Source organism: Hoplias malabaricus, chromosome 12, assembly GCF_029633855.1.
Source record: "Hoplias malabaricus isolate fHopMal1 chromosome 12, fHopMal1.hap1, whole genome shotgun sequence".
Lineage (NCBI taxonomy): Eukaryota > Metazoa > Chordata > Actinopteri > Characiformes > Erythrinidae > Hoplias > Hoplias malabaricus.
The window spans coordinates 27,581,864-27,595,036 of NC_089811.1; the positions used below are offsets into that span (position 1 = coordinate 27,581,864).

The 13,173-nt window shown below is 38.8% G+C and overlaps 1 protein-coding gene across 2 annotated transcripts in view; it reads right to left on the bottom strand.

Moving 5' to 3' along the window:
- The window catches only part of nck2a (NCK adaptor protein 2a), a 55,923-nt gene extending 44,975 nt beyond the window's left edge, over positions 1-10,948 (bottom strand). For both annotated transcript variants that reach the window (XM_066641401.1, XM_066641402.1), the window contains exon 1: positions 10,777-10,948. The gene's annotated coding sequence lies outside the window, so the exon portion shown is untranslated. The remainder of the gene's footprint in view (positions 1-10,776) is intronic.
- Positions 10,949-13,173: the final 2,225 nt, after the last annotated feature.

The following is a 13,173-nucleotide window of genomic DNA, read 5'->3' on the forward strand; positions in this document are numbered from 1 at the left end:
TGGTGTTCTCTCCAAGAAGAACTGTCACAAGGGTGTAATATATAGCTTTCCTTTGAAACTGTTGCATGGCAACAATAATCTTGTAATCATAACCTCGCCCATGTACAAAGGTCATTTTTAAGAGACTGAAGGCTGCAGTCAGGTAGATTACATCACGTTCCAATCTCTCTGTGCAAACACTGATAATTAGTACCTTCACTTCCTCAAGTGCAACTGCCTGTTCCTGAACTCACAAAAGCAAGAAACTACTGAATATAAAATGAATGTGATACTGGAACATTTTACTAGGGAACGTGTTAAGATCTGAGTTATCAAAAGTTTTTAAAAAGCTCATATGTGGGTGAAATGAACATATAAAACATAAGTAAATCTCCAGTAATTTTGATTATCAAATGTAACACCATAAATTAGGTAATTTGCTCTAAAAGGGGACGTGTCATCCATGTATTTGCACATTAATTTGGGTATGTGGAGGCCACCAACCCACAAACTGAAATAAGACAACTCAGTCTGTGTTTTGTGGTTTGTAAAATCAGGCAACAGTGGATTCAACAAGCTTTCTGATTTTGCTCAAGTTTTAAATTCAAGTGTAAAGGCTTGTAAATTGTAAAACTCCCTCGTTTGGGATACTCTGCCTCATTTCTTATTGCCGTGTGCTTAGAACTGCGATAAGCAGTGCCCAGTTTAATATTTCAAAGGAACAGGTGCTGAAACTGTTCAATCTGAACAGGACTTTTTAAACCAGGTGAAAATGCTGCTGTTTAATTTGATCCTATTTTGACCAATGAATATTACACACCTTTCCTTTATTTTCCAGAGAAGTATGTTTAAGATTATAAGATATTTAAAATATTTGAAATTCTAAAAATTAATACTAAAATAACCAGAATGAAATAAAATTCCACATATAAAGAGGAAAGTGTCATGTCATGTGTGTCGGTCTGGTATTATTTGCGAAATTAAAACATCAGGATTAAAATAACCCAGTGGATTCCTGGTTGGAAGCACAAATGATCAGATTCTTAATTTGCCCAGTTCCATATATCATTCATTCATTCATTATCTGTAACCGCTTATCCAGTTCAGGGTCACGGTGGGTCCAGAGCCTACCTGGAATCATTGGGCGCAAGGTGGGAATACACCCTGGAGGGGGCGCCAGTCCTTCACAGGGCAACACAGACACACACACACACACACCTACGGACACTTTTGAGTCGCCAATCCACCTACCAACGTGTGTATTTGGACTGTGGGAGGAAACCGGAGCACCCGGAGGAAACCCACGCAGACACGGGGAGAACACACCAACTCCTCACAGACAGTCGCCCAGAGCGGGAACAGGCCCCTGGAGCTGTGTGACAGTGAGACTACCTGCTGCGCCACCGTGCCTCCGCCAGTTCCATATAGTTTTTGCTAAAATGCCATTCTGTGGATCTCAGTGGCTACATGCCATAAAATAACCCATATATTATTGTCTACCTCTAAGTCATATCTTGGCTCAAGCACACAGAAAACAAGAGCAAAGTCTGCTAATCAAATTAACAAGAGCTGCCAACACCACAGCAAATGAACTTTGGGATAAATAAACTAGCCTTATACCCTTCCAGCACAAAGGGATCTGTGAGCTCCATGTTTCACCTCTTGCCCTCTTTGGCTCATCTGTCCTCCAATTACTACATTGTTGCCACTCGGTGCGTGTGTTTCTGCATCAGTCCCGCTCACCCCATCCCCCATTTCTTCCTCCTTAATCGTTCTCTCCTTCTTTCATCTCAGACTCTTCATTTTGTCTGTGGGTTGCCAGTACAAATCTGTGGTCATGACCTAAAACTCGGAAGCTTGCTGAGACTGGTAACGTTGCAATATGTGTTTCTCTCTCATCTCTGTTCAAGCATCTCCAGTAAACAGATAGTTAACCTTTCTCTCACTGTCCCTGCAATATACTGTTATTTCAGCTCAGCAAAGTCTTGGTTTAACTCATCAAGTAACAAATATGCACACGTATAAATCTTGCTTATGTGTGCTATTTAATCATAATGGGAGACGGACCAGAAAAGCAGCAAGGCTTGTGGTGGAGTTCTTCATGCTGGTGTTAAATTTCACCCCTCCTTCTTTTCCCCATCTCACGCCAGCCTGTCCAGTCCAGACTGGCCATTTCAGAGAGGAAATTCAAAACCAGCCATGCAGTTAAGAGAGGGTGCAAAGCTGTGATCGACCCTTAATTGCCCCATAACGAGCCCTTCGGAGGGTGTTTATGACTACAGAATGAATTAATGACCACCCTGGTAAAAGGAATGTAATTTTAGCTGTTGTGACTAACAAGCTGTTAGCTGTTGTGCCTGGTTACAGTTCCCTTCATCTCATTGTATTAATGCAGTTGTACGTTGACATTACATCAATGAGTTGTATGTTGTTTGTTTGTTTGTTTGTGTATGTGTGTGTGTGTGAGAGAGAGAGGGAGGACAAAAAGAGATAAAGAGAAAGAATGAGAGAAATGACGACTCCTCTTCCATAAAAAAGATTAGGCCCACTGCCCAGTGACGGTATAAAGCAGAGTTTCTCAATCCAGTCCTCAGGGACCCCCCACTAGTTCACAAATTTACTTTGTTCTAGTTTCCAACACTTCAGCTACAAACAAGCAGGCCATGATTTTTACGTTCTGATGTATCTAAAAATATCCTTTTACAACTGACCAGGTTGATTGTGTTTTATAAACATTAACACTCAATCTTTGTAAACAAACATAGCTCATAACTTTATACAAAACAGAATTTGTCTGTCGGTTTAAAGACTATTTGTCTCAGTGCAAGTTTGCAAAAAGAATGTAGGTCTTTCACCATAATATCATGAAAAGATACAAAGTGTCAGGGGAAGTCCCAATGAGTAAAGGCCAAGCTTGGAAACTGCTACTGAATGTGTCTGACTAGCAAGACCTCAGGCCGTATTGCTGGAGAAACTATCAGGATATTGAGATAGACACAGCCACATGGGCTCAGGAATACTTTTTTAAAATCATTGTCAGTTAGCACAGCCTGCTGCTGCATCAAGAAATGCAACCTGAAATGGTATTATTAAAAAAGGAAGCTACGTGCTAATTTTCTGTAGAAATGCAAGTGAGTTCTCTGAATACTGAGTCATCTGAGATGAACTGAAAGACCATTCTGTTCCATGATCAGTGGCGCCCACATTTCAGCTTGTTTACGGGAAAAAAAAACGTCTGATTCTACGTTCCAAAGATGAAAATGACCATCCAGTCTGTTACCAGTGGAAAATGCATAAATCTGCATCTGTGATGATATAGACGTGCATCAGTGCCCATGGCATGGTAGATCTGCAAATACGTGAAGATACCATTGATTCTGAGGCTTCTATTAGTGTTTTGGAGAGACATATGCTGCCATCAAGATTACATTTTTTCCCAGGAACTCCATGTCTATTTGAGCAAAACAATGGCATACTTCATTCTGCATGAGTTACAACAGGGTGGCTTTATAGACATGACCTGTCTACAGTCCAGATCTGTCTCCTATTGGTGCATCATGAAGAGGAGCACGATACCAAATCCACAAGTTGTGGAGCAGCTCAAGTCTTATATACAGCAAGAATTAACAAAAATTGCTATAACAATTATTATCCTCGTCTTTTGTTTTGCATCAATGTATAACCAATATAATTAGGTATTTGAAAACACTGAAAATCTTTACTTTGTCCATTTTTTCTGTTAATTTTCTGATAAATATTTATGTGAATTAACAAATCACTGGTTTCAGTTTTGCTTTGCGTCTAATGATTCCAGATAGCCTCCGGACCCACCACAACCCTGAACTGGATAAGTGGTTACAGATAATGAATGACAGAATGGTTTCAATTTGTATTGAATTTATTGGAAAGTGTCCCAACTTAATTTAATAGAGCTATTTATTAAACCTCTTTTAAAAGTGATTTGATGCATTTTAGCCCAATGAATGCAAAGACTATGCTGCCAACTATTTGTTAATACAATAAGACAATATGGATGTTGGTATGTAAAAAAAAAAAAAATAATTCAATTTTGTGGAACAAAAAAAAGGGGTAGGGTGGGGGAGGGGGTCCAAATGAGTCATAACAGAATGATGTACTTGTTATTTAAATTTTATTTGTTATATTATGTGCTACATAAAGGCAACCGAAGATGCCTTTTGGAATAAAGTGCAAGTGGTTAAATTCTAATCAGGATACAATCCAAGTAAATGATTCAGCCAGGACTGGATATAGTCAGATCGACCTGGAAGGTTTTGAGATATTCGTGGGAGGGGGAGAGAGGATGAGAGAGGTACAGAGACAGGGAGAATGAAAAAGAGTGAGGGAAAGAGAGAACTGTGGAAGCTGGGTTATTCTGATAACAGCGAGGAAGAGTCTGGGCTGGCAGCATCTAGTGGGTGGCAGCCAAGACAGACAGAGATGCTTTATGTTTCACAGGAGTTTAAGACAGTCTACACTAAAGGGAGAATGTGAAAGGAAGAGGTTCAGCTAAGGGACAAATTCCCAGTTAAATCCCCCTGAGTAATCGCTCACAAAGCAAGCTTTTTTAAATATTCCTTTAATCAACCAGTGAAACTGACAAGTGAGCAGATAAGTTCTCATGTGTACCAAAACAACCACAGCCTACTTTTCCCCAAAGCACTGCAGGGTAAAAGCAAGTATCAGGCTAACACACATCCTAATCTCTCTAATGCATTTAGGAGACTCTGTAAGCTTCAGTTATGAAAAAAAAAAAATATTATTTCTCTTAAGTGCAACTAAATAATACTAGGACCCTTTGTATATAAAATACTAGAAGAAATCAACATAGATATCAGCAGGTATATGTTTAAAAACATTGCTTTTGTAATGTGTTACGTTATGTTACTAGTATGTATTATGTTCCTAGTAATGATAAGTATTACATATCTCTGTAAAGTTAATCCAAGTGGATCTACCTCTAGTGAATGTGTTATAAATGTTAGTGTATCAGAAAACTGCAGCTGTACCAATCAGATACATCCCTAAATCAAACCGTATATAAATCAACTAACAGTCGTTAATTTTTATTTTTTTAAATAAACAATACAACTGAATAAGCTACTTTAGGATACAGTGCATGTTTATTATGTGCAAGTGTGGATGAGAATTCTGGTTCATGTATTAATTCAACAACCACCATTCAGTAGTCACAATGAACATGTAAAATAAATGTGGATTACTGAAAGAAAGTTCATCGTAAAAGTGAATCACAGAAAAAAGAGGTATCTCTGAAACCCCTTAAAATACATACACAATTTCAACTGTAAGGAAAGATTTCTGCTGATTCAGAAGAACAGCAAAGCACTGGGAATAATGCTTCCTTGATAGCTTTAACAGTCAACCATTTCCAGGCGCACACGCATGAATCCAATAGCAGAGGGACACTTATTTGAACAATTCCCTGCACATAAGAACAAGAAAGGCAGTGCTGATGGTAAATCCTCTTTTCCACTGTGAGCCATTCAGTTCTACACAGACTGAGTCAGCTTCAGCACTAATGGCTGCAATGTCTGAAGACTGCGAATGATTATAGTAAAAATAACAATGCCCTGACCTCTGCCCATCACCATCTGTATGATCTATTAGACAGGACTGTCCATCTCTGGGGGCATCAATCTGGGCTTTTCTCTCTTCTGAAGCATCTTATTTGGGGAAAGATTAAAATTTCCACGTGCCAGCGGGACACACAAAGAGTAATTTCCCACTCCAAGCTACAAAATCTGTTTTGCAATATGACGTTTCAAACACAGGATGATTCCATTCCCCATCAACATTTACAAGTCATAGACTGTGACATTCAGTGGATTTTGTATCATATGTTCCATCATAGTGAGCCATAACAAACGTCTGTGGTGTAAAAAGAGGGGTTTTAAGACAAGAATTCCGCATTATGTGCGTTTACTAACTCCAACATGATCACTACTCTTTTAGCAGATATTTATCCTGTAATGTAAAGTTGGAAATGTTAACATGCCAACATGTGATAAATCAATACACTCTCAAAAGTTCTGAACCACAAACTATCTGAGGCTAGCCTGTGTTCTTACAAGACATCGCCAAGTCCATAAACACTGTAATTACAGCTTTTTATAGAGACGTTAAAGTATATTTAGGTCTGTGCTCTGAGAGAGCCAGTCATGGAGAGACTTGAGTAAGCTAGTTGGGAGACACACAAAACACTTGCCTTGCAGAATTCATGGCTAGACACACTTACCAGTGAGGATACACACTATAATTTTGTACAAATTATGTCTGAGACAGCCCGCTAATTCAAAAATTTTTAACCAAGGCAAAACACTTTCTGACATTAACTGCCTAACTCTGATTCCTCACAATCTTACGCACTCTCCCATGCCCATTAAATCAACATCAGTGTAAGAAGATAGGTATGAGATATAACTGAAATAGAGGGCTGCTGCCCAGTCTGACAGGACCAAACTATGTAGGATTTTTCAGATAGAATGGGACTATTTCAATGTGTCCTCTGAAACATTTTAGCATACTCTTTTTTTTTTTTTAACGTAAAGAATTCAGTCTACATAAGAGTTCGTCTAACTCTCTAACAACATTTTCATGTGTAACTAAGATTGTAATAGCCACAGAGTTTAAGGAGTGTGTGAATGCAGTCCTTAATTCAATCAGTCCAACTACATCTCAGGGTCTTTGTAATAGATTCCGTTTTGACTTGCTACAGCATTTCTACAGTAGTGAGAGTAACTTCAGTGCTGTGATGTTACCCGTTGATCTGAAGGGGGTGGAGGCTACCCTTTGACACGTTTATAACTGCATGACTGCACAAGTCAAACTCTAGCAAAGCACAGTAAAACCATATCTGTAAAAATCCATCTCAGTACATCTAAAACAGGTTTGGGTTTGTTTTGGGCTTTAAACATAGAAGTAAATTCATGTGTAGATATTGGAGTTGGGCTTCATTCTCTTGCTCATGCAGAACTCAGAATAGGAATTCATGCCTTATACACATATACACTGCATTTGTTGTGTTAATTCATATAAGTTTAGGCATTACGATACTGTTCTTGGATTTCATTGAATCCCCTGCATATCATGAAAATAATAGATGGGGTTCAAATTGAGTCTAAACAATGCAGACATAGTTCAGGAGCAAGGCTAGGGAGCAACCCCTTTGGAAACACACACAAGGCATCTAAGAATACTGAGCAGCTCTTTGTTTGAAACTTGGTGACTGGTACTGAAAGTCTGCAGTGGATACGAATTCCACTGCTCAAGCCCAAATAACAACAGGATTATAAATAAGTTCACAAACCAGGGTCTGAGGAATATAGCAGTTTTACCACTATTTCCTTGCTGAGAAACAGAAGCATTCTTAGGTCAATGAGGTGAAAATGGAACCCAGCATCAAAACACACCAGCCCAACGATGCCAAATTTGAGTGTTGTTGAGGAAAAGGAGGAAATCAATTTAAACAGATTCATATTCGGCCTGAATGATTTCTAGCCTCTGTAGAAATGTAACAACAGTATAATGTAGAATGCAGACTCTGACTGCTTTCCCTGTGCCCTGGACCTAGATAAGTGGTAGACAACGGTCTGCACAGGACGGTATAAATGGCCTCTTCTAGGTTTGACTGAACAGGAAAAATAATGAAACCTAATCAGATCACTGCACCATGTTAAACCTCAGACTGTTTTTGAAAGTGTTTTGTGGTATGCAACTTTCTTCTGTTGAATGGTATGTTGGACAGCACTGTGTAATATTGTCCGGAGGATATCAGACAGAAACTATGTTAGACATGTTTTGTGTAATGGTACAAAGTGAACCCAAATAAGGAATGTCACTCACATGCCTCAGATTCCACATTTTACTTCTGACCTTCTCCAGCAAATCATACAAAATATGAGAAAAGACAAACTTGGAGTTCAACAACTTGATTTTGAATGACAGCATAGGAAACCCCCACCTCTGTACCTGAGATATTAACTAGGGGCAGGTTAAATCAGGCTGGAGTGGAGCAAACAATTACGCAAAGTAAAGGAAACATCTGTTTACTGGTCATGCACCTGACCTGGCACCTTTCAGTACAGCTTCATTTCAGATTCAGTGAGAGAATTTTGTGGGGTGTAGTATTTTTCTCACAAATCTGTATGATACAATTATCTGTATGATAATTAACAACATTAGCCTATGTAAACTTCAATGGAAAGGTTAGGAATATCTTCAGGAAGCTGCTGTATGTTAGTACTATAACTCCAACTCAAGCATCTCGGTTTCTAGAAATGATTGTCCATCAAAACCAGAGATAACAAGTTGCATAACTGTCAAAAATGTGTAACATTTGAGTGCATGAGGAACCTTCTAGATACTTGTGATAATATCAAATTCTGCCAATGTAAGTACAAGAAGACATCACATTTCATTCAAATGCCATACATCTGCAGACATGGAGAGGAATTTGCATTGACACCTGCATGTACTTTGAGTAAGCAAGTGGGTTCTACTAATTCTCCAAAGATGTTTCTTTTTTTTTTTTTTTCTATAAAAAACAGGATAATTGTCTTCAAAGTTGCAGCCATTATTTTATTCACTTACAACACATAAGCTGAGCCAGTGAAATCCTGACTGGTGTAATATTCAATTACCATAATCTCAGAGTCTAAGAATATATTTCAAAGACATAAGAAGACACAATCATAGATCAAAATAATAAGAGCAAATAATAGTAATTGTGAACCAGGTTACTATACTTTATCCATTGCTATAGCTTTATATTATTTATCTAAAACCTCAGAACAACTGGTATCTAACCATCATTATACTGAGGAGCAAACAATGATTGTACTTCAAACAGACACTTAACATACAGGTGAGAATTCTGATGAGAAAATTGTAGAACAGTGACATTAGAAAGCCTCTAGCTGTAAAATCACCTGTAATGTGGAAAATGGACTTCCCTTACATTCTTGAAATAAATAAATATGATGTAGACTAGTATGTAAACACTGCAAACAGCTATTAGTTATACTTTTCACTCCAATTCATGCAGCAAACAGGCAGAGAGCCCCTATTTAATGGCATGTCATTAGCTCATATGCTGGCTCTTACGTAAACTGTTATTCAGATCTGCAAATACAATAAAAATGTCATGTGAAACTCTTTGCTTATTAAACATGAATGAAATCACATTATAAATTTTACAATTCTTTATTAAGCTATCCACTAATCTCCCACCTGACCATAGATATGATACCATGCACCTTCACAGATTAAGCCAGTGCCTTTCGGAGAGGAAAAGCCGATATACCGATTATAAGCATGGCTGTGATTCTGCCTTGGGACAAGTAACAAAGAAAATCACATGTGGATATTCATAACAGCTCCATCTTGAGTGTTTTATTTTATACTTTTATACTGTTCTACAGTCCAACAAGTGTCTTTTATTAATTAATAGTAATAACCAACAAATAATGTGTATTTTGCTTATATAACCATTCATGTGTCCTGACCAACACAATTTATTGCACTACTGAACAAGAACCAGACTGTTAACAAACAACACACAAATGTTCCTGTACATCAGATTGCTACTTTGTGTAGGTCTATATTACCACAGACCAGCTAATGTCTATCCGATATAACTAAAATTAGTCGTACAATATAATATAATTATAGGTACAATGGTTTTTAAACCCACCCGGATGCTGTAGAGTGCCCTTACAACTCCTTCTCGTGATACTGCTTTAACCGTCATGTAAACGGGAAAGATATGTAGAGCTAAAAGTTTCAATCCTCTATATCCACAGCTCATGGACTCTCTCATCCAATCAAATTACTAGGTCAGAACTAACTTCTGTATAATTACATTAAACAACATGTTGTGCACTATGTGATACAATACCTAATCAGAACAGATATTATTTACAAATATCAGTTGCAAAAACACCCTGGTTTATTTTAAGAGACAATCTTTGATGTGGTCAAACCTGAATTATAAATATTTCTGAGGCAGAAAAACACACAATGTCCTTTACTGACAAAATTAAAGTTAGGAGCTATTTAAGACAATGGTTTTCATGTGATTTTATATTAACTCCACAGTGAACTGTAGTCTAGAACACATTCAGAGGAACAGCTGTGTAATATGCAGATTTCTAACCAGACCTTTACTAGAACATTCCATGCTGTAATGGGAAAAGGTCTATTAAAAACTAGCAGTAAAATTTACATTTCTTCTACGTCAAATTCATCTCAACAGAGTGGCATCCACTCTGTGGATCTGGAAAAGCTTTCTGTGAGCTCAGTTCAGACAGTGAAATACTGGAAGACCTGCTCTGGGGAAAGGAGAGAGTGAACAGTGTATGACAATTGGCTGCTTGACATCCAGCAAGCTCTCTATTTCTAACAGTGCTCCATTCAGAGAAAGAGCGAGAAACAAATTAAATATAAAATCAAAAAGGCACTTTACAGTCTTCTGTGTTTCAGAATGTGTCACTTCACCACTGTGTTATGAGAGCCGTTTACCACGCTGTGAGAAAAGCAGTCTGCTGTAGTAAAAAACACAAAACACCAAAGACATCGACAGAGCAGCGAGGACTAAAAGTGGTTTGCCGACAGAAGCCTTTTATGGGCAGTTTGTTTTCGAAATAGAGCGTACTTTCATTCACTTACCCGAGCACTCAGCACTAATACTTAACCCGTGTCTAAAGCTCGAGCAGGGAACTTCAGTGAGCTTCAAACTGTTTGATTTCACCTCTTTCTTACCTTCGAGTAACTGCTCTCAGTTCGGCTTCACAGGCGGTTTAAGCGCGTTAGAACCAGCCCCGTCCGCTGGCTGAACTCTTCAGGAACACACCCGCGGTGAATATAAATCCGTGTTTCTGTCTGTTTCGCTGCGGTCCAGTGTTTTGTGTTCAGTGTGCGACCCAGGCGGCTCCTGCTCAACGCTCCCTCAGCGCCGTTCGCTCTCGACCAGTGACGTCACCGCCCCTGCCAGCGTTCCGCGGGAGGCGCTCTGTTTGTGTCCACACCCGTTTTCAGAAAGGCCCCGCCCTTCCTGCGCTGAGATTGGCTGCTATTGCTCCTCGTTGTAGGATAGCGTTGGCTAGTATTTCACATTCACTATGACAGGCCATCCACAAGATAGTGAATAAAGTATCAGCCAATCGTAGAGTAGGAGGAGTAGCTTGTGGGAAAACAGGTGGGAATTAAAATAAGGCAACAATGACGGAGTGCAAACGAGGCGCTGTTATCATAAAGCCATTCTGCCAGTCGGACAGGAAAGTAGACAGCTGGTACAGGGTCAAACGAGCTCTCTCAGCAGTGCTTACGCGTGTTTACACTTTAACAAATTTATCTGCAAGCGTAGCAATGTAGGTACTTTTCTTTGTGCACCTTAGTTATTGTGTGACAAAACTGAAAAGAGAAAACTAGAGAGGGAAACAAATTTTGGATTTGGCTTGTCACGTATTGCTATAGCATCGTTGTAACGTTAGTTTATATGCTGCTTTAAAAAATCCTTAAAAATCAGCCATTTAATTAGGTGACCACTTCATATAAACGTTCACTTTAAAATTAATACCATCTTAAAAAGTCTGCCAATGTATTTTGCAGGCCACCTTAAAATAAATCAGCCATTTTATTTATGCTTCCACCTTAAGTAAGTGACCACTTCATAGAAACAGTCACATTAAAATGAAGTTCTCAGTACTGGTACTTATAGTTCCCATTTGAGCAAACATACACGAGCTCTCTTGTATGAAAAAAAAAGAATGGACCATCACGAAGCCCGAAGAGCCCACAAACACACAAAGGATACCAGTGCTTACGTTGGTTGTCCCCTACAAAACAGGACCAAATTTGAGTCAGTCCTCATGTTTCTGTAAAGATGACTTGCAAAAAGAAAGAAAAAAAGTTAAAAATAATATACAGCAAAAGAAATAAATAAATAGTTTAAATATGTTCCCTGTGGATCTCCGCTATGGCCGTGTAGCTTGGGCTCTCATGTCTCACGACATGTTGTCAGTCTGTAGACCAGTCAGGGGAGATGCTCAACCAAGGATGCGGGGAAGCAACCAAGCTTCTGCACTTAACACGCACCACGAGAGATGATGCAGACAGTTTCATATGGCAACAGCAATCAAAATAAACAACAATCAAAACAATAAATACGTTTTCAAAGCTTAGATCCCTTTCACTGTCTGCCCTTTCCCTACTGAGACCATTTAAACACAGGAGGGGAGTGAGGGAGGTGCCAATCAAAGAAAGCTCCCTCCTTTCAGCAAGTCTGGCCTTAAAGGGGAAGAGTACTGGGTTAGAAACAAACAAACAAAAAAAAATAATAAGAAGAAGAAGAATTATTCGAGGTGTTCCTGTTTGGAGAGGGTAAAAAGCAATTTGGAGAGGTGCATGAGATTCATTTGTCAAGGAAGTTAAAATGTAAAATGTTGCCATTAAGCTTAGATAATACATTTGTTTTCTGCAGTAAAATTAATCATTTTCCTTATGGAGATGTTGGGGTCTTTGAAGAATCCAAAAGAAGATTTCAAAGAAGATTCCAAATTAAATTTAGAAAAGTGCCTAAAATGTTTTGTTGTTTTGATCATGACCACTAAAGATTCATTTCAATATCTTTAAAAATTCTGAAGGCTTTTCAGTAACATTACTTCATAAAATTGTGTAATTTGAAAAAATTGAGTGTTAGGGTGTTAACACAGCATAAACAGCATAAAAAAGAATTGAGATCGTGATCATGCAATCAAAGAATCATGATAATGTATTTTTGCCATATCATATGCCCTATGATAATAATGTATAATAATGTTATAATCTTATAATAAATGCATAAATGTATGTTTTTCATTCATTATCTGTAGCTGCTTATCCAGTTCAGGGTTGCGGTGGGTCCAGAGCCTGGAATCAATGGGTGCAAGGTGGGAATGCACCCTGGGGGGGGCGCCAGTCATTCACAGGACAACACACACACACACATATTCACTCACATACCTATGGACACTTTTGAGTCACCAATCCACCTACCAACGTGTGTTTTTGGACTGTGGGAGGAAACCGGAGCGCCCAGAGGAAACCCACACAGGGAGAACACACCAACTCCTCACAGACAGTCACCCGGAGCGGGAATCGAACCCACAACCTCCAGGT